At 43.4% G+C, this 26,951-nt stretch overlaps 1 protein-coding gene across 1 annotated transcript in view; it reads right to left on the bottom strand.

Moving 5' to 3' along the window:
- LRRTM4 (leucine rich repeat transmembrane neuronal 4) overlaps positions 1 to 26,951 on the bottom strand; it is a 1,783,294-nt gene that overhangs the window by 401,976 nt on the left and 1,354,367 nt on the right. The gene's annotated exons all lie outside the window — the stretch shown is intronic.

Genomic DNA, 26,951 nt, shown 5'->3' with positions numbered 1-26,951 from the left:
CAGGGCTGGCTTTCTCATTGGTCTGCAGAAACAGCGTGCGACCTTACACTGTCTGCATTTTGCGCTGGATGACACATTTCAAATGGGGGGTACACAGAATACATTTATCTTACAATGCAATCATAGTATTGTAAATGTCAGAGCAATGCTTAATTTGTGCTGATGTTTGGAGGCATTCGTTTTTGTGACCAAGGACTTATTATAATCAGACACTTACCCAAAGCAAAAAAGAGCAAGGTGGATAAGCACAAATTGGATAGGAAAAGTTGGACAAAGAAGGGCAAATAAAGAGCGAAAGGAGCAATTAAAAATGAATTGTTATGGAAAGAAGGGAGTGTAGGTTGTTGCAAGAAATAAGATGATTCTTTATTGCATATGCATATGCAAGACAATATCTTCCGCATTTGAAAGTGCCAGAAGCGCTCAAAAGAAAAACGTTGACCCCCTGGACTTATTTATTGTGTTATGTATGGATTTCATAAAGACCCATTAGCATGAATACATTGATCCTAAATCCAGTAATTCACTCTATTAGGACGTGAGAACAATGGGTAACAGAAGTTGTTAACCACTGTTACTATGTCATAAAGGAATTCTTTAACTGATCAAGTCACATTCTATTATCCATGTAAATGGCACTACTTACTAGGGGCATGCCTTTTGTCTTTTCAGGATATATATTTCCTTTTCTACCCCTCTGTAAGAGAGAATTGGATGTTTTTACACTCATTAAATTCAAAATGTTTTTGTTTCTAGTCAACCTGACAATCATACCACCAGCCTCTGTGCATATTTAGCCCTTCCTCCTATACCATGCCACCATGCGGCGCATCAGATCATCGCGGGCCGTGTGAAAGCTGGAGGGCGGTCATTTTTACTGCTTTTATCCTATCTACTGTTTATTTCTGTTTTTTAAAAAAACGACTGTCTGCACTTTTACTGTAATTACATTTTGGTGCTGAGTTATACCTCCGGGGTCAATTTATTTGTTTTTTTGCACAGAGGTTAGCGCTCCATCCTTTGGACACTACCACGCATGCCTGAGATAAAAGGGGCGGATGACGCGACAGCACAGCAGACGCGTGCAACTGGCGTGCCATAGACGTGCCAAAGGCAAGCCCGTCTAGGCCTGTCCATAACTGGATTGCATCCAGAGCCACAGAGGTGCTCTGAACCTGGATGTTTGGATTTTTGTGTATTGGGACAAGAAGGGCTAGGTCAGGTGCTACACTGCAAATCATACTCCTTTAAGCTGGATAAAGGGCGGATGGAAGTAGGTGGAAACAATTGCTCTTCCATAGTATTGTCCCCCATGCACTACAGTACACATGTCTACATCTAAGTCCACCTATAGGGCCTGTTTAGTCAATTTTAGATCCCTCCCCAAACATCTGGCTCACCCTTGAGTTGAATCTTTGGGATATGATGTTCCTTACCGAAACATGGTTAAGAGATAGCACTAACCCTGATATATCATTGGCAACTCAAAGGGCTACAGGATATCTACGGTTAACCGGGCTGGCAATAGATTGGGGGGTGGGATTGCTGTGATTTTGGAAGATGATTGGGAGATCAAGTATAAGAGAATCAAGAATACGGGGTTGATCGAGGCTTTGTCATTTTGTACAAAAATATCCTCTGTCCCCTCCATTGCCGGATTGTTGACTATAGACCCCCAGAATCTCCGGCCGCTCACCTGCTGGAGTTATATGACACTATTGCAGATTTCACGTTGAGGCATGCTAATTTTACAGTCCTAGGTGACTTAAATTTCCATTTGGACAATGACAATTACCCCCTGGCCTCCCAACTGGCTGACACGCTCATGGGGTTAAACCTAATCCAAAAGGTAGCGTCACCCACCCATGTGGCTGGCCACGTGCTTGACCTAATCTTTACCAATGACCACATTTTAAAAGTAGAGGATCCTCTACTGCTAACCTGGTTGGATCACCGACTCATCCCCTTCAACATGACCAGGACCTCCGGTAATAATCTGTTCAGGTCAGTGTATCACGATAGAAGAAACTGAAGGAAGGTTTCTCCTGAGTCCATGGGCCCTGAGCTGCAGTACACCCTTATGTGGCTCACAGGTGAACCAAGCCATGATGCATCTGTCTTCAACTGCTGGGACACCTCTGCCCTTGACAAATTTGCCCCTATTAAGACCATGAAACTGGCTAGGAATAAACCCTCGGCCTCTTGGTTCACGACTGAACTCCGTTTGGAGAAGAGCTTTTGCAAGAAACTTGAGCGTACTTGGCAGAAAAATTATGAAGCAGAGCCAAATGCGCATAAAGAGAAGCACTAAAAAAAATTCAGGGGCTAAAACTTAATACCATTAGGGATTCTGTTGCCACGCATATAAAGTCCTCCGACAACACTGCAAAATACATTTTTAAGATAGTCCAGGGCTTCATTAAACCACTGGCCTTGAAGAGTACTATTGTCCCTTCAGCTACCCTTTGCAAAGATTTAGCCACCTTTTTCCAGGAGAAAATTCAGGCTATATACTCCTCTTTTCCCTTGACAGGTTTTCCAGACATGCCATCATGCATCTCCTCCCACTCTTGCATGTGGTCTGAATTTCATCCTATTGGCCCTGAAGCGTCCCTTTCGGAATTGAAAAAAATTAAATTGGGCCTTGTGGCCGATCCTTGCTCAGCCAGATTTTCCAAGCTGCTGGCCCCTTGGTTCAATCCTTCATTGAACTCCATCTGGAACTCTTCCTTGAGATCAGGCTTCTATCCCACCATTTGGAAAACAGCTTTTATCCTCAAAAAAGATTATGCGGACCTGGCTAAACTGAAGAATTTTAAGCCAATTTCTCTCCTGCTAGCGCCGGCCAGAACTCTTGAGAAAGATGGGGCATATTATCAAGCCTGTGCGCTAAAATTATCGCCGCTTTATCGGCCGAAAACGGCCGATAAAGCGGCGATAATGGGCTTGATAATATGCTCTATGGAATTCCAATCGAAGCACATGTTAGATGTGAAGACATCTAACATGGGCTTCGATTGGAATTCCACAGAGCATATTATCAAGCCCATTATCGCCGCTTTATCAGCCGTTTTCGGCCGATAAAGCGGCGATAATTTTAGCGCACAGGCTTGATAATATGCCCCGAAGTTCAGAAACAACTATCGGATTTCCTGGAGTCTAATAACTATCTGCATGACTCCCAGTCAGGCTTTGATTCTGACTATAGCACAAAGACAGCTCTTCTTGAAGTTGGAGAGACTATACATGCCTCTTTAGATCAGGGAAGCTGTGCAATGCTAGCGCTGTTGGATTTATCCACAGCCTTTGATACAGTAATGTCTTGGATCCTTTTAGAAAGACTTGAGCTCCTGGGAGTGACGGGAACTACCCTCGCCTGGATCAGCTCATTTCTTGACGGCCGATCTCAGCAAGTGTCTCTCCATCCCCATGTCTCTTCTTCCAGCCCTCTGTTGTGCGGAGTCCCCAAGAGTTTGGTTTTGAGCGCAAACCTTTTTAATATCTACCTCACCCTCTCGCCTCGCTAGTCGAGCAATGTGGTGTGAAAGTTGTCTCATATCCTGGTGATAATCATCTGCTGTTCTTCTTTAGGAACACACTGAGAAAGTTTTCACCAATTTTAAGCAGTGTCTTCTTATTATCTCGTCATGGAGGACGGACAGTTGTTTAAAATTGAACACTGATAAAACGGAGGTGCTGTTTTTTAATCACGGTCAGAACTCTGGTGGCCATCAGAGTGAAATGCTCCTCCACTTCTAGTTGCTTCTGCTAGGAACCTAGGGTTCAAGTTTGATTCTAAAATCACAGGCAGGGCCCAGAATTGTTAAGTCTCCTCATTGTGCTTCTGGAAACTGAAAGCCTTGTGGAGATTCCTAGATTTCCTCCTAATGGATTGTAGGAAAACTGTAGTCCACATCTCAGCTTGACTATGCTAATAGCCTGTACCTGGGGAAGCTACAGATCATTCAGAATGCGGCATCCAGGCTCAAAAGAAACGTGCCACTCTGCCATCACATTTCCCCCCACTTGCGTAGTCTTCATTGGTTGCCTGTAAAAACGAGGATAGAATTTAAGGCTCTGACCCTGGCCTACAGAGCAGCTGGAGATACCGCTCCACAATATCTGAAGCTGAGACTCCAGAAATACCACCAGACCAGGGCTCTAAGATCGAATCAACAGGAATTGCTTGTGATTCCTTGCTTCACAAACGCCAGGGTTGGGGGTCGAGCTTTTTCGGTGAAGACTGCCTCTTTATGGAACTCCGTGCCTGTACACATAAGGAAGGCCAAGTCTGAACTCATGTTTAGGAAGGTGCTGAAAACTTGGCTTTTTGGCCTACCCTAGATATCCCCTACCAGTCCGTCAGTCCTCCTTTGCTGTTTCCGCTATTAGAGCTGGGACACTTCCGTTGGAGGTAGCCGTGCGCTCTACAAACTGCAATAATAATAATAAAAATAATAATGCCCCCTGAAATCTTGGAATTCCAAAATGAGGTCCTCAAAGAGGTTCAGGAAATGAGACTGTTTCAATTTTTCACTCCTGCATCTACTGTCCTTTCTCTTATCCCAGCCCAATATCAAATCCATCACCTTTTCTCCTGCCCTTGGCTTTCAAACCATCATCTACTCCTCCCTAAATTTTGTTCCCAACTATTTTTGATTCTTCCTCGTGATTTTTCCCGCTTCTTAAAATTACTACTACACGTCTTTTAGGGATAATACTGAAACCATTAATTTCCCCAGACAGGAATTTGGTCCTACAAAACCCTGTAAGAGTATTTTTTTACCCTTGCCCACTGGCATTCTTACTTTCAACACTTGGCACTCTGAACTCCTTGGTGAAAAACATTCCCAGAATTCACTGTTACCCATCTATGATTCAATATATTTTTTTGCAAGTTGCAAAGGTGAGTTCTGTCAAAAATAAGTTTTGTAGTATATGAGGCAACACTGTACTACATATTCCATTTTTATGTGTGCTGTACAGAGCAGCAGGCATGCAAAGGGTGAAAAATATTGAGTATTTTCAAAAATGCTTCACTGTTATTCCTGCCTCAAAGAGGCATAGTTTTTTGTGCAAATGACTTACATATGTTTGTAGAAGGGGATTTGTGTCAAACCCCATGAGTGGTTGCATGAAAATGCACCTGTACCACCTATGCTATGCCTCCTTGATGCAAACTTGTGCTTAATGCTATTTTGTGCTATTTTGAAATCCGACCACAACAATTTGCATTGGGTTTAAAAACTTTTGTGATGCAAAGTTGACACAAAGCTTTTGTGAGTCTGTCCTAACACTCTTATTTTGAGTCCTGGAATTTTTGCAGGCTCAGAAACCTCCAAGAGCTAATAACCTTATTATTTTTTTAATATTTTGTTTACCCTTGGCAGTTTTTGAGTAACATTCTGGACTTTGAAAATCAGAATGTGAACTAACATGCTCCTGCCACATTGGCTTCTTTTCCGTTTTGATTTCTCCACATAGTTTCCTTCAGGATTTCCCCTGGGGAATTTGGGACCGAAAGCCAGAGTCTTGTTTGCTAATGGCAAATAAAATACCAGTTCCTTGTAGGCTTGTTCAGCTCTGTTCACAAAGACCTCACCCAGCAAGCACTTTTCAACTGCATTATAGTTTCTTTCTGTCATGGGTTCATCAATATAACATTGAATGAGTAAACTCTACAGAAAATATATAACTGATGTATTTAGATTAGTCAGTACAAAAGTCTCACACTAGTTCCATTGCCATCATTTGTTACTGCCACCTACCCATAATTGATGTGCCGGCCATCATTGCCTTTGCCAAGTCGCTACTTGTAAAATATACTTAACATTTCTATTTGTAGTTTCCAGAAACCAATTAATTAAGTGATAAGTTATCATGTTTCATTCTCAGCACAACCCATTCTGTCATCTTGTGATCAGATGTAGGAGACGAACCACACATGCCATGACCACACATGCCTGTAACCTTTGTTTTTTTCAGTGAATGGCTCTTAGAGGAATATCATTTTATGGGTTATATGTAACTAGTCAATCAGACTTACACTGACACAAAAAAAACACATACAGCCTGAGAAGAACAGAGGCCTCCAAGAATATTAATGACTATAACCTTGTGATTCTCAAAATGTAGAATGCTAATATGGATATACAATTTGATGAAGACAACTCCACTGCTGTTGCTCTGTACGTCACTTCATATATTATAAAATCAGAGAAGACAGAGTTGAAGGATATGTGTGAGGAGATTTTTGCAGAATAAACTCTAACCAATAAATTGCACAGCTTCAGCTTGAAAATGTTTTTCCATACAGAGATAGGGTCCTATGAGCTCTGTGATTGGTTGTGCTTGGTCAGTTTTTACTCAAAGTCGAGTGGAATTGTTTTTGTAAGTCTATGCTTAGCAAGTATGTGAAATAGAGTGTTAAAGTCTTTTCTGGAAATTTGGTACAAAGCAGAGTTTGATCCAGAATGTCCAAAAATTGTGAAATCAAATATATTTGTCATGTACAATTCAAGACGGAGTCCTCATCAAGAAAACATGTGCCTTTATAAAGTACTTCAGCACTACAGACGAAATGTAACAGAACACATAGAATAAGGTTGTTCGGTGAGACACACAAAAGGAAATATAATCGACCACAGAAAACGTAGTTGCCAAACTCCAAAAAGAAGAGAGTTTTTCTATTTGGCACATCTATGAATCTTCACGTCTTGGTGTACTGAATCTGAATTACTTGGAAACTATGACTGCTATGAAGAATCTTTCAATGCTGTGAAAGATAGGATTCAGTGTTCAGTCTTTGCAAACTATTTACAAAAGTTAATTAAGGAAATTGAATAGGAAGAAACAATCAATCAGTCAATCAATCAATAAATGTATAGAGCATGCTACTCACCCGCGTGGGTCTCAAGGCGCTGAGGGGGTGGGGGGGACAGCTGCTACTGCTCGAATAGCCAGGTCTTGAGTTGTTTCCTGAAGGTGAGACGGTCCTGGGTCCATCGTTGATGTGCGTGGAGGGAGTTCCATGTCTTGGAGGCCAGGTAGGAGAAAGATCTTCCTCTGGTGGTGGTTCTGCAAATCCGTGGGACGGTGGTGAAGGCGAGGATGGCGGAGCGGAGCTGGAGGGTGGGAGTGTAGAACGAGAGGCGGTTATTGAGGTATTCGGGGCCCATGTCATAGAGTGATTTGTTTGCGTGGGTGAGGAGTCTGAACGTGATCCTCTTGCTGACGGGGAGCCAGTGCAGGTTTCTCAGGTGGGCAGATATGTGGCTGTGGCGAGGGATGTCGAGGATGAGTCATGCGGAGATGTTCTGTATGCGCTGAAGTCATTTCTGAAGTTTGGCTGTGGTTCCTGCGTAAAGGGCGTTCCCGTAGTCCAATCGGCTGGTGAAGAGGCCCTGGCTGACCGTCTTTCTGGTTTTGGTGGGGATCCACCTGAAGATCTTTCAGAGCATGCGCAGAGTGTTGAAGCATGAGGATGAGATGGCGTTGACTTGTTTGGTCATCGTGAGGGAGGAGTCCAGCATGAATCCCAGGTTGTATGTGTGGTCCGTGGGTGTCGGTTGCTGCTAAGATAGCTAAGGAGAGTTCACAAAACAGTCAACGCTCTTAACCACTGAGTCATGATACTCTTGGACACATGATTATTGAAAACAAAGCTGCCATAGCCATGAATGAAGTGGAAAGTGCAATGGAACAAGCAAGAAAAGAATGTGTTGATACTGAATAGTTAGTTGGCCAACTGAATGATGAACATAAAGAAATGTATACAGAGATAAAAGAGAAAATAGATAACTGATTCCTCCACTAGAGAAAAAAATGTAAATGCTCATCCTTCACGCTAATACTAACATTCATCAGTGGTCTATCTGGCACCAGGAAAAGCTTTCTAATTAAAATCCCCACTGCTCTCAAAATGGTATAATTACCACAGATATTATATTGACTCCAGAATGTTCCCTATGATATTCTACAATCCTGGTTTAAGCCACCCTTAACACCTTCCTGTGGTGGGGCAGTCAGGGTCACTCTTCGGACATACATACAGTCCACCTATTGCGGTGGGATTTCTGCACCGGATATATATACCTCCTACTTGTCCTTTCATCTACTCAGTCTAAACGAATGGTGGTACAACCCCCAAACAGACTCAGCATTCACGGTGGAGAGACATGTGATAGATAATCAAACACTTATTGACCTATTATGTAGCCAGATCAGCCTGGGTCACTTACCCCCAGCGACAAAGGTGGTCATCCAAATATGGAGATGTGTGGTCCGGCAGATGGACGGGGAGGGACAGCTGACGCAGATGATCCCACTATGGCACGGAGCTTATCTTCGGCAGGTAGCAGCACTGTCTGGGTTTCGCTTTTGGGATCTCATTGAATTATCCACATGAGGTGACGTAATGAAGGGGACAGTACCTAAATCCTTTCACCAGCTACAGAAGGAATATCACCACCATCGCAGTCAGTTCTATAAGTACCTACTACTTAGACGCACACTGACACCATAGAGCAAAACAATAGCAGACCTACCTGAATTTAACCTACTTGAAGGGCGTCTACATATGTGTGACTTGGGCACCCACAAGATCTGACAAATTGATCAAAACCTAGTTACACATAGCCATACTACATCGGGGGAGTTATGGAAGGCATGGGAGGGTGACATTGCATGACCTATGGATGATGATTGGATGGAGGCTCTGTTGCGCCCTCAAGGCACTTCCATTGTGACCCGGTATCATTTGATTCAGTTTACGTACCTACATTGTTCCTATTATACTAGGTCCTATCTCTGGCGTATGAGGGTGATATCATCTCCCACATGCCTCTCATGTGGTAGGGAGGCTGGGACCTTTTTACATACTGTATGAACTGTAGTGCTCTCTAGCCCTTCTGGAGTGGGATAACCTCTTGCTTTGCAGAGGTTTTATCCAGGCAAGTCCCCTTTGAGTTGAAATTAACACTCCTCCACAGCACAGATGGGATCGGAGGAAATAGGTATAAACAGCACCTCCTATTTCTGGTGCTCACACTGGCCAAGCGAGTTGTCGCCCAACACTGGAAGGGGTCCGCTCCACCATCGGTGGGAGGGTGGAAGCGTGGGATGGAAAAATGTATGGGAATGGAACTGGTGGTATTTCAGGCATGGCGCTGCCCACAGAAGCACAGTAACATATGCAAATGGTGGGCAGAAAACAGGGGTATAGACTTGCCCTCCGTTCAATCCCTGGAATCTCTTATTGAGCAGGAAATGCTGCCATGCAGCTATGGTCACACCTACAGCTTGTAGTTAAAATCATTCAGATGCTATACTTAAACATTTTTGGTGGGACGGGGGATACCTGGTCTTTGCCTGGGTCTTCTTTGGTTTATCTTCAGTTACAACTCTGAAATATTGTTACTCCATAAAACTGTATTGTATCTTGTGGTTGATATAAGGCCCTCTTAGACCATGCTATACCATCAATAAAACCAGAATGAAATTTGTTCCAAAAGAGGACTACAGAATCAATGTATTCTATGTAGTAACAGCACCAACTGGATTAGCAGCACACAACATTAACGGAATTACTTCACATTGACTAGTTATGCTACCTGTTGAACATGACAATAAACTGGAATACCAGAAGTTATTCAGTGAAGCTTGTCATGAAGTCTCAAGAGTACTGAAAATACTGAAGTTTTTAATCCTCGATGTGGTGAACATTGGCTCAAACTTAATGTTTGCCTTTGTACACTTGAGAATGCAACAGACTTTAAAAACAGAGTATGACGTGCTGTTTGGAAGAAAGCATGTACTTGTATTCGGTGACCCACTGCAACTTACCCCCACCAAGCGACAACCTGTTTTCAACACACTTAGCCAAGATGAAATTCAGAATTCTTTGGGAAGTATTGGCAATGTAAACATTTGACCAAACTTCTGAGCCAAGGAACTTCTTAAACATGTAAATGTAAAATGTAAATGTATTGGCATTTATATAGCGCACTACTTACCCGTAGGGTCCCAAGGCGCTTCGACCGCTGCGAAACCCTTCCTGGCTTCCCTGAGAGATGGTCCCTTAACAGGTATCTCCAGGGTGAGACCAGGCATCCCCGGCGGTCTGGTGGGGCCGTTAGTGAAGATGAGGCAAGCTAATGCCCAGAGTTGCCGAGTGTGATCGCTGATCAGAGTGGGCACCGAGGCGAGAGAATTATCGAGTCCGCTGACCCTGGTCCAGAAACCTGCCGCGCCGGGAATCGAACCCTGGTCCCGGGCCGTCCTCTGCTCTCGGGTCTGCCGCCTCTAACCAGTGAGCCACACTGCATCAAACATATGACGTGGAGTACGGAAATATCCTGAAAGACGTTAGGCTAGAAATTCTGACAAAGGAGGGCAAATGTTCCTTAGAAAGTCATCTTATCAAAAAACTATTTTCTTCTAACAGCACACCAGCACAGCTAATGTTCAAAAGAAATACATAGTCTGTTTAATGCCTACACTTCAGAAGTGCTTCAAGTTTAACAAAGAGTTACTAAAACTGGAGAAAGAACAAATTTGGGAAATTACAGCAATTGACAAAATGGAACATCATGGGGTGACAGTACTGCTAAGTGGAAAACTACTAGCAAATTTTGATTTTGGGGAGAAATCTACATCCAGAACTCCAAGATTAGAAAAGTGTTTATGTATTTGAAAAATCGGTGGAGTAATTGTGCATCGTAATTTAAGTGTAGAGGAAGGTGCAATGAGTAAAGTGATTGATTTCATTAACTTTCCAAAGAGGGGAGACGTTGAATACTTGGCCATAAAATTTGATCAGAGTGATAGTGTGAAGCAGATCGCTAGATGTATTGTATGTTTTTTGCTTGTAAAGGACTTATTTGTCCGGCAGCAGCAGTTCCCACTCTCTCTAAAGTATACTGTAACTTACCATAAATCACAAGGTTTGAGTTTAGATGCAGCTTTAATTAATAGTTGTAGTACTATATTTAAAAAGGGTATGTCATATGTTGCCTTGTCTCGAGTAGGAACACTGTTCAAATTGTTTTTGGTTACTGTTAGCGCTGATGCAAGTTGTGTTTGAGAGTACAATCAGTTAAGAAGTGTATACGCTCCTCATTTAGGACAGTATCCTTTTTTAAAAAAAAAAGCTAATCTGCACAAAGCTGAAGCTCACAAAAGAATCTACTGATGTTGCTAAAAAGAGGTAAAAGAAGGAGAACAAGGAAGGTGTTAAGAAGAAAAAACTGGAAAGTGATGGAGATATTGTAGGTTATGAGTTGTCAAACACTTCTAGTGTCAACTGCTATGCAAATGTTATTTTCACTGTACTCTTTCATTTACCACATCTTATAAATGTAATTGAACAGAAATTACAGAAGAGATTTTGTCCTGCACTGTGTGGTTTGGTGCAACGTTGACACAGTGATAGGGCTGTATTCTGCTTCAGCCATTCAAGATCTTGTAGATATATGTAGCAAGTCTGTAGTATTTACTCAAAATTGAAAACCAAAATTAGAAACTTCAAAGCTAGACAAATATCAATTTCTGGAAGAACGTGTACTACTTTGGCTTTCATCTTTCACAAAGGACTTGATATAACATCTGGACACTATACTGCCTAATTAAAGATTGAAACTGGATGGACGAAATGCAATGACAGCAACCTTGAATCCAAATAAACACTGGCTTTCAAACTACCAAATTCTTACCTTTTGTTTCTTCATCCAAAGTTCTAAGGAAGGTTACTGTTTAAAAAGTGGTATATGGTATTTGTTGTACGTGGATAGTCAGTGTTTTAGATCAGTCAGTTAGATAGTCAGTGTTTTAGATCAGCCTACCAGGGATGATGTTTTCCAAACACGCTCCAAAATTCGACTATGCTTTATATGTATTAGCACTATTGTACCACTTGTAATATTACAATAGTTGGTTTTGCGATATGTTTATTTAGATTAGTTCCATAACTATAGGTAAAAGAATTCATTACATATTTGTAGTGGGTGCATTGCACAGTGTCACTTATTTATAGTAACATACTGTGAAGCTCTTGGTTTCTTTCTACAATCTATGATTGTTTCTCCCCAGTGTTCAAGGACAAGCCTCTCTTTAATGACTGAACATCAAATGCAAATAATGAGGACTATTTTGAGTGATGTTGCATTCTAATATGATGTTAGAGATTCGTCGTTTTAGGAAGGCATGGAAATTCCATGTTCTCTAAGTAATTTTTAAGGTGACGGTACTTGAGGATGTTATTTTATGATTTACTCACTCACACTATCATGTGCCTGGATATGTACCATATACTAGTTAATGCCATCATGTGCTCATATGTACCCTGTGCAAGACAATCCAATCAAAAGCATATGTATGCTATATGTATGCTATATGCCAGTTCAGTACATGTCAGTTCAGGACATGTCTCCCAAAAGCCAGTCACTGTCACCCTACTGTGTGGTGTTTGACTTGCCAAGCAATGCTACCATAGGCCAATGTATGGCACATTTATGAACATGCAAAAATGTGTGTAGCTTTATCACGTCAGTGCATTATGAAAATTAACCTTGACAACAGACGTCACAAAGCCATAGCACTGATGAATTCATGAAATCACAGTAAGTAGATAAAATGTTCCACAGTTAGTGCAAAACTGATAAATAATATTAGCATTTTATAAAGGCTGGTGCAAGGTATCAATGTGTGTCCACCTTGGGTGTTGCTGCTTCTTCACGTGGTCACCCCCAAATTAATTCATGTCGTTCGGTATAGTCCCCCAAAATATTTTGGGGGACTATACCGCTGGTTCCTGTGAGAGTGGGATTATGCACAAAAGCATCTCTATCTCTACTCCTGTTAGAGCTAATTAATTTAAAAATGATTAATCAGAAAGCTTCGAGTCCCAAAGCGCGAGAGTTAGGCACTATCAATAATGAGGACACTTGAATCTCTGTCTGATTTTTTTATTTTTTATTTTTTCCTCTCATGGAGTACAAAAGGGTTTAATCGTATGCAAATGTTACTAGTGTGCACGTAAAGTAGAAAAAATCTCTACCATTGAGAATTGTTTGTACATATTAGAAAACTTTCTAGACCAAGGATTTTTTCTCTTAAGTGAATCTGTACCGTGCCATTTAGGCTTGAATAGCTAATAAATGTGTGCCCTCCTAGGATAGAAATATTGTGCGTGCAGAAGGCTCAGCCACGTGTTTTCTGGTGTCTTAGGAGACGAGTGAAGCATAAAGAAAGCAGGCCTCTGGAACCTGTCACGCCAACAGTTGAAGAAAATAGAATGTTGACAGGGAAGTGATCCGGTACATTCCTAATGGGAAAGTCCTTGTAAAAAAAACCTTCCTCTTCATGCAAGGGAATTAGTATTCTTGCAGCAGAATGTCACTCCGTGTGCCTTAAAGAAATTAAATTGATAGCATTTATAAGGGGGTGAACACTGTGGGCAAGGGAAAGCCGAGAAACAGAAAATATATGTTTAAATGACTGATATGGTTGATTTGGAGATTGATTGTTTTGAATTCAACTATAGTTCCCTATGAGTATGATGCAATTTGAAGCAAACGCAACGTTTCTATATATGTCAGTTGGCTTTAAACTTATAAAGCTGCCATGTCTGATTTTTCAACATCAATCTTCTCAATAAATAAATATACCAAAATAAATATGTATCTAGGTATGAAAGATCTGCATTCTGTAACTCCATCTTTGGACATTTGCATAAACTACTGGGGGAAAATGACACCACGATCTGATTGACAAAAACAGCAATTGTCTCTTGCTGAAGGAAGGGACTCTGGGAGTGTGCACAATTTGTGTAATTTGCTTTGGTATAATTATGCTAACTTTTGTGAAAATTACATAAAACTACAGGAAACTGATGTGAAATTGCACGTAAGTATCTGAAATGCAAATCTGGCAGTAAGTGCTATATTTTAGCTCAAAATGAGTCCTTGTGTCCAGAATTATGCATTTCTCTCCAAAAAACAATTACCCCATAAAATACATGTGGTACTCACATTTTAGTTGTCTTTATTGTTCCTGCGCTCTTTCACTATAATTTTGTCGCAAATGGCGGTGCAATTACTCAATGCCATGCAATGATGTCATTTCAGGAATTTTGCATAACTAGCTTAACAGGACATTCATGAAACTATGCAAATCACGCCAGCAGAATTTAAAGTGTGCCCAGGCCTATTAATAACATGTTGCTGCAGCAGATGCATTGGTGGTATGGGTGCAGCAGGTGCAGTGGAACTAGGGATGCAAGGTTGTCAGGACCCCTGTTCACCACAACTAGTGGCTGTTTTTTTCTACCAGACCATAGAATGGGGACTTAGCTTATTTGGTTGCAGTGGGTCCCATTGCACTCTTGCTACACCACTGTGCCACTGGTCTTGCGGGACATTACAAAGCTATGGTTATGCAGTTGTAAAGCAAATTCATGGCTCTTTAAAATTGAATTTTACATAATATGCAGCATTCCATATAATTCTTTCATGTGAGTCAGTAATTGCCAGGTGCTTTGAGACCTCATTGATTTGTAGTTCTAGCTTGCAAATAACAGAAAATTGAGGGTGAGTATCAAAAACATATATGGTAGATGTTCACTAAGGTAGCAGAATAGAAATATATTAATTCATTAGAGCCTGCAATTATGGGAGGTTCTCTTGAACTGTATTTCCTTGTTCCAGAGGTAAAAGCATGTACAAGGAATGAAATCTTTTGCTGACCTCAGCTTTAAGGATTCTAAGGTTTTAGCAAAAAAAGGAAAATTATCCCAGAAGCACCTCATCGATGCTTTTGTGGTGTCTTTTATGCTGATCAAAAAGTGTGCTGCTTTCATATGCAAATGTAGCAGCATCTATCGACATATCGAACTTAAACAATGTAACATAACACGATAACATACATAAAGCAACATAACACAAAATACAACAAGGCACATCACAACAAAATAGACAAGACAAACCAAAAGACAAACACCAAAGTACAACACAACAAAATCACATTCTGCACCACAACAAAACACAAACAAAAAATGTACACAATCATTCTTGTCATACCTTACCTACACAACATTTTTGTTCTCATAATATGGTAATAAAAGGTACTTAGAGCAACAGCTTCCCTAACTTACCACCTATGACATGCAAAGGTGTCAGTAAAATAGGTTTTGTGATCTAGCCTTAATGTGCTACGTTGTCCCATGCATTTGATTCTATCAGCTGGGACAACATTCACTAGTCAACAATAAAATGCACATCACTGTTGACCCATTGAATGATAGAACGATGCAAAGAGATTGGCTGGAGTGCACTGGCCCCTAAATGTGATGTGAGCAAAGCCATACTTCTGGAACTAGGATTTGAGGAATAAATATAAAAAGAAAGAAAGAAAATGAGTTACTAAAATGCTCGGAGTGAGTTGGAGGACACCCATCCAATTTCACTCTGATAATCTTAAACTATGTTTCAGTTATCCACCAGATTTTATATTATACTCTTATGAATAGATGTAATTCTTGTACAGAGCCCACATTCTTTAATGATGGTGCACTATACACAACATAGAAATAATTAAAATACTTGCTATAAATGGAATGATACTTGCTGAAATTAAGATTAGAAACATTCGACCTATAGCAGTGCCCAGTGATACATCACAGACAATCTCTCCATCATAATGTGGCTCTATAATTCCATCGAAGTGTTTACATGCCGGAGAAATTACTGAATTATCATTTAAGAGTCAAGATACTTTGAGAAATAACAGAGAAAGTACGCGTCAGAGAATGTTATCCCCAAGTGCTGTACATGTTCACTAGTTGTCTCTGGAACCCCACATTTTTAGTACATCCATTTTGTTTTCAAAGCAGACATCTGAACGTCAGAATAGGGGTGCCAAATGTAGCCCCACCATGGATTTTCACCTGGGGTCTTTGTTAGAGCATTTCCTCTCCATTCTTTAGGTCAAATTCAAAGTAACAACATAGTGAGATAGTGAGAAAAGGATAGATTTTTCCATATTACACTTTGAATGTTGGTATCTACATGAGCTCTTCTGTTTCCTTAGTCTTTGCCTCAAAAAAGCACAATTGTCTTTGACCCCAAACCTACACCTAGTGACACCCTTTGTAGAGAGGACGAAGATATGTGCTCATGTGAACATCTGTGATACACGCCTGAGTAGGCTTAAGTTGAAGGACTGGCAATGAACAAAAGTGTGTGCTTCTACAACAGACTGTAGTCTCTTGTGCTCCCAACCTATCACCTTAAGCAAGTAATAACTAAAACCAGCAAACACATGGTACTACTCTCATGAGTAACAGTTCGCTGTGTTACTACTGTTTCAAATAAGTCACTGTGCGATATAAAAGATTTATAATGCAAACAGGTGTTTTTGTCTTGAAGCAGCGCTGGGCCAACCCTCTTACCATTGGTGATCTGATGGACCTTTTCTTTGTCAACTCAGAGGTAAAGGGAGTTAGTATGAAATCAATCACGTTAATTAACAGTGCAACTCATTTAGCTGCACAGTAAGAACCAGGAATCAGTGACTATAGTTAATAAGATGTATTACAACTTAGCAGTCAGGTTAAGATAAACAAATCTCAGTACAATAGTGTAAAGATACAGATGAACAACTGGAAAACTCAACCTCCTGAAGAATTGTAGGTGCACAAATAGGAGGCAGAAAAGAAGTTGAGTCACAGCAATACAACAGATCAATACCAGAACTTGGTGCTCAGAGAAGAGTTTCTGATTCTCTCTTTTTTACACGAGGGAAGTCTAAATCATCTAATTAAGGTCCAAACAAAGGGGGGTGGTTTAAAACCTAATAGGATTTAAAATATCAGAGAAAAGTTGAAAAATAGGAAAATGCGGGAAAGTGCAGGAAGGTGTCAGGATTGAGAAGCTCGTTCAGGAGTCTACTTGGATCAGGGAAATTAGTGTTAGCCTAAGCCACACTCTGCAAGAGTCGAAGGGAAGCCTAGAGGTCTAAACCTCCTAAAGTCCAAAGAAAGTGTCATAACCTCAGACAGTGTGAACTCTAGTAATTTCCACTAGAATCTCCAAAGTAACACCCCTCTGGTCAAATCCTCAGAGGCTCCATTGCCCTTTCAATTCTCACGTTATAAGCTGAAACAGTGACAATTTCTCCCAGGACAAACATGGGAACGGTATTGTCCTTTGTCACTTATGAGCCTTTGCAACAGCATTGAATGGACACTTTCAGTTAACAGTCTGGCTCTCTATGATCTTTGTAAAGGACTTTTTCTAAGGTCCTCTCTCTATCACTGCTGCAGTGTTGTATCTATTCTCAAACAAACAAACCATGTGAACGGCACCTGCAAGGAAAAGACACGGAAGCAGGAAATAGAAAACAGCATTTCATGCAGAAAGAAATATGGGCCTAGTTAGGGCTAGTTTAACATATTAAGTCAATGATGCACATCTAACATGTGGGTACACATGGAAAAACAAATTAATAAAACTGTCAGTACATTAGATTCATGTTAATGTTCATAAAAGTAAAACAACTTTGAGTACATGTCAATAAGTGAGACTATGCACTGCATTATAAACGTTCACATTATATAAATCATTTTCATTTCTAAAGTAAATGCATTTTAATGGTGTACTGATGGTTTATTCAGTCACCCAAACAGCAAATGTCATTTAATGAATTAAGACACACAGTATATATGAACTCTCTAATTCTACTGTGAATGCACTATAATAATGATATCAATTGCAACACTTTACATTACTATTTTGAAGCCACAAAAAACGTGTGCTAAGTGCACGTTTATATTGCGTATTTGTGACATGTAAGTTGAAGCCAAAATGATGCTGCTCCAGTCTTTATCTTACTATCTCAAACCATCAGCATTGTGATAGACTAGAAACTTAGGGGCAGATTTATGTTGGGAATGCGCCACGTTTACGTCACGCAACTGCGACGTAAACGTGGAGCATCCCTACGACCCATTTACAACGTGACGCATCTAGGCAGATGCGTCACGTTGTAAAGCCCTGCGCCACTTGTGGGCGTTCCGGCGCAGGGTGGGCGTTCCGGGGCAGGTGCGCCTCGCAAAAGTGGCTGAGTGAAATCTATAAGATTTCACTCAGTCACTTTCAGGCCAATGCTGCGTCAAAACCCTGCGCCTGCTTGAAGCAGACGTAGGTCTTGACGCAGCATTGTAAAGATGGGGCACCCCCGAGCCTTGCTGGAGCTGCGTCGCGCTTGCGACGCAACTCCAGAAATGCGCCACCTTTACGGCACAGATGCGTCACGCATATGTGCCGTTTTTGCCCCATGGTGCGCCGCATTGTAAATGCGGCGCACCATGGGTGGCGGAGCAGCGGCGCAAAATACCTGGCGCATCCCTGGGGATGCGCCAGTTATCATAAATCTGCCCCTTAGAGAATAACATTGAGTTTTAGTTTGATGTATATGTGTTATGGACTCATAGGCCTGGATCCTTAATGCATTCTGGGAGTCAGTGCACAATAAACCCCACACTTTCAGACACCAGCGCAGGGGCGCTAATGGGCTGCAACGGTTACTAAAAGAGTGAGCACACCTGCACAACCAATGTGCAAGTGGGCACATTGGTAAGAGAGCAGACTTGGGTGAGGGAGAAGCAGAGCATCCAATCATATTTGAGTGTGAGAACTGGATCCTGTAGACTTGCAAATATGGTATATGTCTTGGTCACCCATATTTTCAGACTGTATGTCTTTGGGGAGATGTTGAATATTTTTACATTTCCTTACCTGTCATCTCTAGAAAAAATGGGCTTTATTTACAATGCCATTTGTTTATGCCAGGCAAACTTACTTGTACCAATGACTTAACTTATGATTGCAAATTCTCTTTTGAAAGTTACAAAATGAGAATTTATAGACAAAATAGGATGTAGTGTATTAGCTAATGATAAATATTTTGTAAAAGGTCGAATGGGTTATGAAAGGCATGGATAAGTTGGAAAGTGTGTGCACATGTACAAACTCATGAATTAATGAGTACTCACATTGCTCTTCAAGACCTAGTCCCATCCTGAAAATACTGCATGATTAACCCAGGGCAGAATTAGAAGTAAATCCGGCTCTGTGGCAGAGGGGTGGATGTGACTTCTGCATGGGTAAAGGTTTTTTTCACAATAGAGAAAAATAAGTCAAATGTAACTGCATTAATGTGAAGGCATTGCTCTATCTATGCTGTGTACTTTTATTCAAGTTGTAGTTCCGTTGAATGAACGTATTTGGGAATTCACAAAACCTCGAGTACTCAAATAACATTAATGAATTTGGTGCTAAGCAGCACCCAAAGGAGGTGCACATTCTTACATTTTTAAAGAACTGGGCCCAATGCTTTACAGGTAGGACAGAGCCTTGGTACTGTGGTTTTGTAAGATCCATGCCTGCAAGCGGAAGCCTGGACCATTACTGGAATACTAATTTTGTGCAGCATGTCTTTTACGAGTTGTAAGAAGGGAATTATATGGTTGCTTGATTGAGCCTGATGTTATCGTTAATGCATTTAATAAAATTGAGACAGATTAATTGTTAAAAGAATATGAGCTGTGGAATGGGGCTAATCCTATGCAGGACATGCAATTGGATATTCAGTGTAAGTTTATTAACCGAATCGCTGTTGGTGCATGGTAGCAAGTACAGTGAAGGGGTATTATATTTCCTCTATAAAGTCTGCTAAATCCTAGACAGAGGTTAAATGATGCACATGTTTAAATGTGATAGCAAGACTGGAATAGAGTACATTTTAGAGAGTCAACTTTCTATCTATAAAGGTCATTCATGAATGTAAGTGGCTTTAAGTGTCAGTCATTTCTTAAAGTGGACTTTTAGGGGCAGTGGGTGGTTTTCTCAATATTGCAAGGGAAAATTCACTTTCTTGCAGAAGGTCAACTGTGGTTTAGGAGAGCACAGAGTCAGTAGTAGGTTATTTATTGGCGTCTTTTTTGCAATGTTTCAGCCCATTTAGAAAGAGATGCCCTTTTTAGCTACTAGGAGGTGCTCTGCATTATAGGAACTGAGATTTATTTTTGGGTGCTTGGATGCATTAGGCAGAGAGCACTAAAGGTCTCTGTCTGTGGGACCAGTCCAATCCACACCAGAGAGTTGAAACATGGTCAGCGAGCTACAGTTCATCGTTTGTTTCTATTGTTTGGTCTTGGAGCTTATATGGAAGGGAATGTTTTGCCCAATATTACTTTGGACATTTAGGACTATTGATACTTAGATTGTTGGCAACTGTAATTTTCACAAATGTTTGTGTGGAAGTAGAAATGAAATGAAATGAAATGAAATGAAATGAAATGAAAATAGGTTTTATAAAGCGCAGAATAGCTGCCCGGAGGCGTCCCAGCGCTGAAAACTAAAGGTGTTGCCCATAGGGCCAAGTACAGGAGAAGCAACTTATTTGTTAAACAGGAAAGTTTTTAAATTTTTCCTAAAAGAAGTAAGGTCTGAGTTGGACCTAAGATGATAAGGTAGGCTGTTCCACAACTTGCCTCCCACAATATGTGGGAGGCATCCAGCCATGCAGAATCAGTAAGGTAAAGTTTATTATGCATAGTTAATTAAAACCAGTGCAAAGCATGTTACAAAGGATCTTAAAATATCATACTTTAAAACCGTTAAAAAATAAACATACGATTAAAAGGTACAGTGGGGCTGACCATGCGCCTTTTTACAAAGATGGAACAGTGGGTTCCATTACTACCTTCTGTCCGTCTGCTTGTTAGCCTGTATCTGTGTTGTTGATCCCTGGTTTTGGCGGTCTTGGAATTCTTTGCTCGACCATTGCGAGAAATTTGACATATCTGCAGTTCAATTAAGTATTTGCAGGATTCAGGCAGGCAAGCAACGCTTGCCTTCTGGTGCTAATCCCTTTTTGCTTAAACTGATCCTTAAGGAGCAGTTGGCGGGCTTGTTTTAGTTCTTCACAAAGACAGGTGACATGGAGAATGTCACCCTTCTTTGAGTTGCAGAGCGGGCAGGCCTCGTTGCCCTCTATCCTGAGCCATGGTGGGAGGTACTCTGTACTTGGCAGAATCCCTGATCTGTAGTTCAGGAAACTCATTTTTGTGGCTGTTGGGTAACCCCGACTAATGTATGTTTGTGGTGTCAAAGATTTGTACGAGTTGAGGGTCATCCATGCATGGGATCTTTTGGAAAAACAGCCTTGTCCTCTAGTAAGGAAAGGAATTTGACATTTTTCCAAACTAGTTTTTTAAAAGTGTTATGCCCAAGTTGCATGTCCCAAAGCGCAGAGAGTTTAGTCGCTCCCAGCGCGGCCTGCAAGTAAGTTCTTGCCTGAGATGCATCCCTGCCTTGTATGTCCTGCCAAAGCAAAGAGTTTAATGTGTCTGTAGTGACCGTTCTGAGTTTGTGCTGTTAAAACACGGGTTAACCCAAAAAGTCACTGGGACCTTGGTGAATAGTTGATACAAACAAAGTGGTCCCAGATAGTAGAACAGATAATCAAGAGTAACTTGAAATAAATACAAGAAAAATTATAACACCATTGTTTTTAATCACAACGTGTCTTGTAAAAAATTATTCATAAAATAGATACATAGTAAATCACATATAATGCCCCTAAAGGGTAGGACAGGGAAGGGTAGTGATGGGATAGTGAAGGTATAGGAATTATAACACTGGTCAGTTGGACCTGAATACACCAGAAATAATAATAGGTTAACACAATGGAAAAAACATTTCATCAATTAATTCAACAAACATGTCCCAAATAAAGCAGAATCACAAATGATAAGTCAGGGAAGAGGCTGAACACAGGAGGAAGTGTCGACGTTTCGACCCGAGTAGATGCAGGCGTAGTTTAAACCTTGCTAGAGGGTCTTCATCAGGACAAAGGGACGTGGAGGGTGGGGCATTGGATCTGTATGAAAAATTAATACATTACTGTTACTGAGGGTCACAATGGATCCAAAATAGTCTTAAAATGATAAAAGGCCGGAGAGGAAAATACATGGTCATATTTTGAAATCATGGGAGGAATACATTAGGAGAAAAGTCATGATCGGTAATAATTACGATTCTACATGATGGTGAAAAGCACATCTCATATGGGGTAGGCCATAGTGGGAAACCTCACCACCAAACATTGTCATTTTGCAAAACACGATGTATCTTAGCCTAGTCAGAGAAACCAACCAATAGCAAGGTCGGAAACTTGTTCAAATAATAATGGGACTAAGACTACAGAACAATAGTAGTGTTTAGGGGGACAGGCAGTCCCTAATTAGCTGGTTTGGTAGATTTATGATCAGGTATGGAAAAAGATACCGCCCATAGATCAAGGACCTGAAGTAGGCTGGTATTAAATATTCACTAACAGCTAATTAGGCATAAAGAGTACATAAAGACGGCACAGCAAATGTCCATTAGCCTACCTTTGGTTATTAAAGCACTAGAGCTCGTGGGTTTCGATGGCAAAAGCTATCTGCAATATTGTAATGTGGCTGCGTCTGGAATATTATAATGTGGCTTCGTCTGGAATTTCAAAGATAACGACTATATAATATCACATAAGAATGTTTGTGCATAGAGATATTTTAATTAAGGGAGTTTCGCATACCTGATTAGTATATATTGTTGTATTATAGACAACGTGTGTTGGATGGTAGGTCATAAGCCGTATGGAAACACCGAATTGCCGTGTCTGAGTAATAGAAAGAAACATTAAGTAATGTGTTCAAAAAAGTTTCTTCACGGGGCGTGGCCAACTGCCGAGCATGGCGGCAGCTTGAGACGGGAGCTCCTCCAGGCTGACCGGCCCGTACCTCACATCCGTACAGTGATCCGAACCTACGCCCGCTCGAAGGAGCGCCATCGGCTCGGGGAACCGAGCGGCACAGCAAGATCCAGCCCCGGTGGTGATCGGCCACCGGGATCTGCCTCAACCTGCAGCGACGATCAGCGGCCCGCGCCTGCCTGGGCGCACCGGCCTGAAGTGGCCAGCGACCCCGGGCGGAAGTTCGTCCACATCGGCGGGGGCACCCTCAGAAAAGCCGACTGCAAGCGTCCCTGTCGGTACCGGCACGCGCCGCCTGTCAAGCGCCCGCCTCGGTGAGCCCTGAAAGAACGTTAGAGACCCAGTGTAGCTGCAGGAGTCACCCGGAGGCAGCACAACTACCAGTGACGGCAAAGATCTCTCGGAACCCCGGGAGGCGCCAATTTGACGAGGTCGGGCGGCCGGACGTACCATACGTGCAGCGGTGCTGCACAATCTGCACTGGGATCCCTGTTACCCCCCCACGCCACAATTGACTTGAATTGCGCCCTGAGTCAGCGGGGGGCCAGTTTGCACTCAGATAACGGTGGGGAAGCATCGTGTGAGGTATAACAGTGGCGCCCGCCTCCTGTGACGCTCTGCTGCATTGACTGTCCTACTCTAACAAGACTACACAACTACACGGGGGGATTTAGGCGCGCCCCGCAGGGTACCTCCTGTGCAGAGCCACAACACCGCAGAGACTAGCAGCGCTACAGGGAGCGCGAAGAAAGGCCACGGCAGAGCGCTGAACTGCGCAGGACCGCCTTGCAGGCCGGTGCGCCACTCATCACAGCCACCAGCAGCAGCCCGCCTGGGCCCTGTGGAGCCTACACAGTCAGTGCCCCTTGACCTCAGTGGAGCGCGATATTGACCGCCTGACGACCAGAGACACTATACACCTCCTAAGACAAGATTGGCCCGGCGGCTAAGTTTTTCGATTCCCCACGCCAGCGCAACAATATGGCGGGCAAAGGCACAAGGAGTGCGACGACCCAAGCAAAGCTGGACAAATTTGCGTACAACCAGTCTGGGCACTCGCAAAGTGGCGGCCGCCATTCTGCTGGCACAGCCCCGGAGACGGGCGGAACCCCGAAGGTGACCTTAGAGGACGTCATGAAAACCCTTACTGAAGTCCGGACGACAGTGGGCTCCATTTCCTCCGAGGTGACTCTGCTCCGAGCAGACTTCAGGAAGATGGCGGAGAGAGTGTCCCAAGTGGAGGTGGTCACGAAGTCGCTCGTTGAGGACACCTCGGACCTGCAAGTAGCCATGGAACGCATGGAGAGGGTCACGAAACAGTTGCAAGAGAAACTCGACGATCAGGAAGAGCGTTCCCGGAGAAACAACGTCCGCATCCTGGGCCTGCCAGAATCGGAAGGCAAGGCCGCAATGGATCTATACATTGAGGACCTAATCAAAACCCAGCTGAAACCCAAAGGCCTGTCACACTTCTTTTCTATAGAACGGGCACACCGGGTCCCGGGTGGAGCGGCTAAGCCGGGCGCTGCCCCGCGACCGGTGCTGGCTAGACTGTTCAACTTTCGAGACAGGGACGCGATTCTGCAGGCGGCAAGGGTCTCTCCACCGATAAAGGTCCAAAACTCAACTTTAGCCTTTTTCCCGGACTACACGGCGGAGGTGGCTAGGCGGCGGAAATCGTTCACAGATGTGAAGAAGGCGTTGCGAGACAAGGGCCTGCCATACTCTATGCTATTCCCCGCCAAATTACGCATAGTGGCTGAAGGAAAAACATGGTTCTTCGATACGCCGGAGGTGGCTCGAGAATGGCTTGATGGATGGAGGCAAGTGGGGCAGCCCCAACGCCCGCACAGAGAAAGGCAACATCAACGCAACGGAGGGCCGACAGATCATCCGTCCAACAGCCCCGCGAATGGGAGAGATGCAACGGAACTGGAATCAGATCTCGAAAGGGACCCGCTTGACTCCGGACAACCTGTTCGGGGCTGATTTGATTGGACTGCAGGTGGGACGACAAGTTTATAGCCCCTGGGGACTTGATGCCGATGGAGCTGAGTAGGGCGGGCACTGGCCGGTGCCTGTAGGGGTCTCACCAACCCCACGAGCAAGTAAGATGAACGGGGATGGGACAAAGCACTCTGCAAAGTTGGGGAAGCGGGCGGGAGTTCGTCCGTGGTGCAGGGGAGCAGGGAGGGGGCAGGGGAGGGGGGGAGTTATAATGTTATGGTTAATGTTCTCAGTCATCGTCACTTCAAAATGGGCAACGGTAACACACCGGGCCATACATTCACGATGCCCCGAAACAGGTCATTGCACATATGTCATAATCCACCTCCACACATCAGCACCACTACATATCTACCTGAATGGCCCGACAAGTTCGGTATGTACCCGCTGAGGGCGGCCAGCCAATGACAGGGGTGCCCCCTTTAAAACTGCTCACGTGGAACGTTAGAGGCCTGGGGGATAAAATTAAAAGAGGCCTGGTCATTCAATCCATTAAACGACACGGGCCTGACTTGGTGATGCTGCAGGAAACACACCTGGCTGGGTCAACATGCAAAGTGCTCGACAGGCGTGGGTATGCCATGGCGGCACATGCAGAATTCACTACAGGGTCCAGGGGCACTGGGATACTCCTCAAAAAGAACTCCCCCTTCATGGCTCGAAGTTGTAAGACGGACGACCAGGGTCGCTTTGCGGCACTGTCTGGCCAATGGGAGGGTAAACCCCTCAACGTGGTGTCTGTATACATCCCTCCGGCGCTACACTCTACGGCGCTGCCGGCACTGGGCCAGTTCCTTCTTGACCTCCCTGAAGGTGACATGATCATTGGGGGAGACTTTAATGCCATCACAGACCCCTTGCTGGACACCTTTCCCATACGGGACCGACAGAGGGGGACTTCCGCACTTCCTGGTTTTTTGACCGAGCTTGGCCTCACAGATATATGGCGTAACCTGAACCCTACAGCGACTCAATACACACACTACTCGTCTACACATGACAGCCTATCGCGCATAGACTACTTTTTCTTCTTGGGGGTGGGATTGGGGTCAGTAGATAAACTAGATATCCTGCCCAGGGGTATATCTGACCACTCCCCTGTGTCCCTCCATATTACGTCTAAAGACAGGAAGCGCGCCAGGCTCTATCCAATTTATCCCAATTACCTAACCATCCCTACTATCCGGAAAAAGCTTAAAACGGCCACATCGCACTATTTTGTAGAAAATGCAGGGACGGTCTCCTCACCAGCAATACTCTGGGAGGCGTACAAGACAGTCCTGCGCGGCGCAGCCATAGCAGCAATTACAGGGCACAAACGAGACTCAAGGCAAGAATTGGCTCAGTTAGAACTGGCACTCGACACTGCACATGCCGCCCACACGTCAAACCCTACCCCTGGCACTGCACATACGTTGCATCTCAAACAACAGCAGCACCTGGCCCATCTCACGTCGATCACAAAAGGTCACTTGGCAAACACAGCAAACAGGATATATGATGTGGGCGACAAGGCCGGGAAGATGCTGGCCTGGCTGGACAAGCGGGGTGGCAGCAACAGAGGCATTCAGAGACTCTATACACAGGAGGGCCAGCTACTGACGCACCCTGAGCAGATAGTGCGCACCCTGGCACGCCACTATCAGGACATATACACACCGGTTCGGACAGTTACTGAACGGGAGGCATCGGAATCACTCAACAACATTGCAGTCCCCACACTCTCACAAGAAGCACAACGAGAACTAGACACGGACTTGACAGAAACCGAAGTCCAGTTGGCAATACAGTCATTGCAGTCTGGCAAGGCGTTAGGACCCAATGGGATACCTGTGGAGTGGTACAAAGCATCGGCTCCATTGTTGAGCAAACCCCTGCTGGATATGTATACTGAGAGTGTGGGCAGGGCGGAGCTCCCATTAGACCAGCGCACGGCCACTATAGTTGCCATTCCTAAGCCGGCTAAGCCACCGACGCAATGCACCTCATACCGACCCATCTCTTTGCTCAATGTAGAGGCGAAAATTCTGGCGAAACTCCTGGCGAGTCGCCTGACCAAACACCTGCATACCTTAATACACCCTGACCAGTCGGGATTCATGCCGCATAGGAGTACGGACCTCAATCTA

Source organism: Lissotriton vulgaris, chromosome 11 (genome assembly GCF_964263255.1).
Source record: "Lissotriton vulgaris chromosome 11, aLisVul1.2, whole genome shotgun sequence".
Lineage (NCBI taxonomy): Eukaryota > Metazoa > Chordata > Amphibia > Caudata > Salamandridae > Lissotriton > Lissotriton vulgaris.
This window is presented reverse-complemented; position numbering and strand designations above follow the sequence as displayed.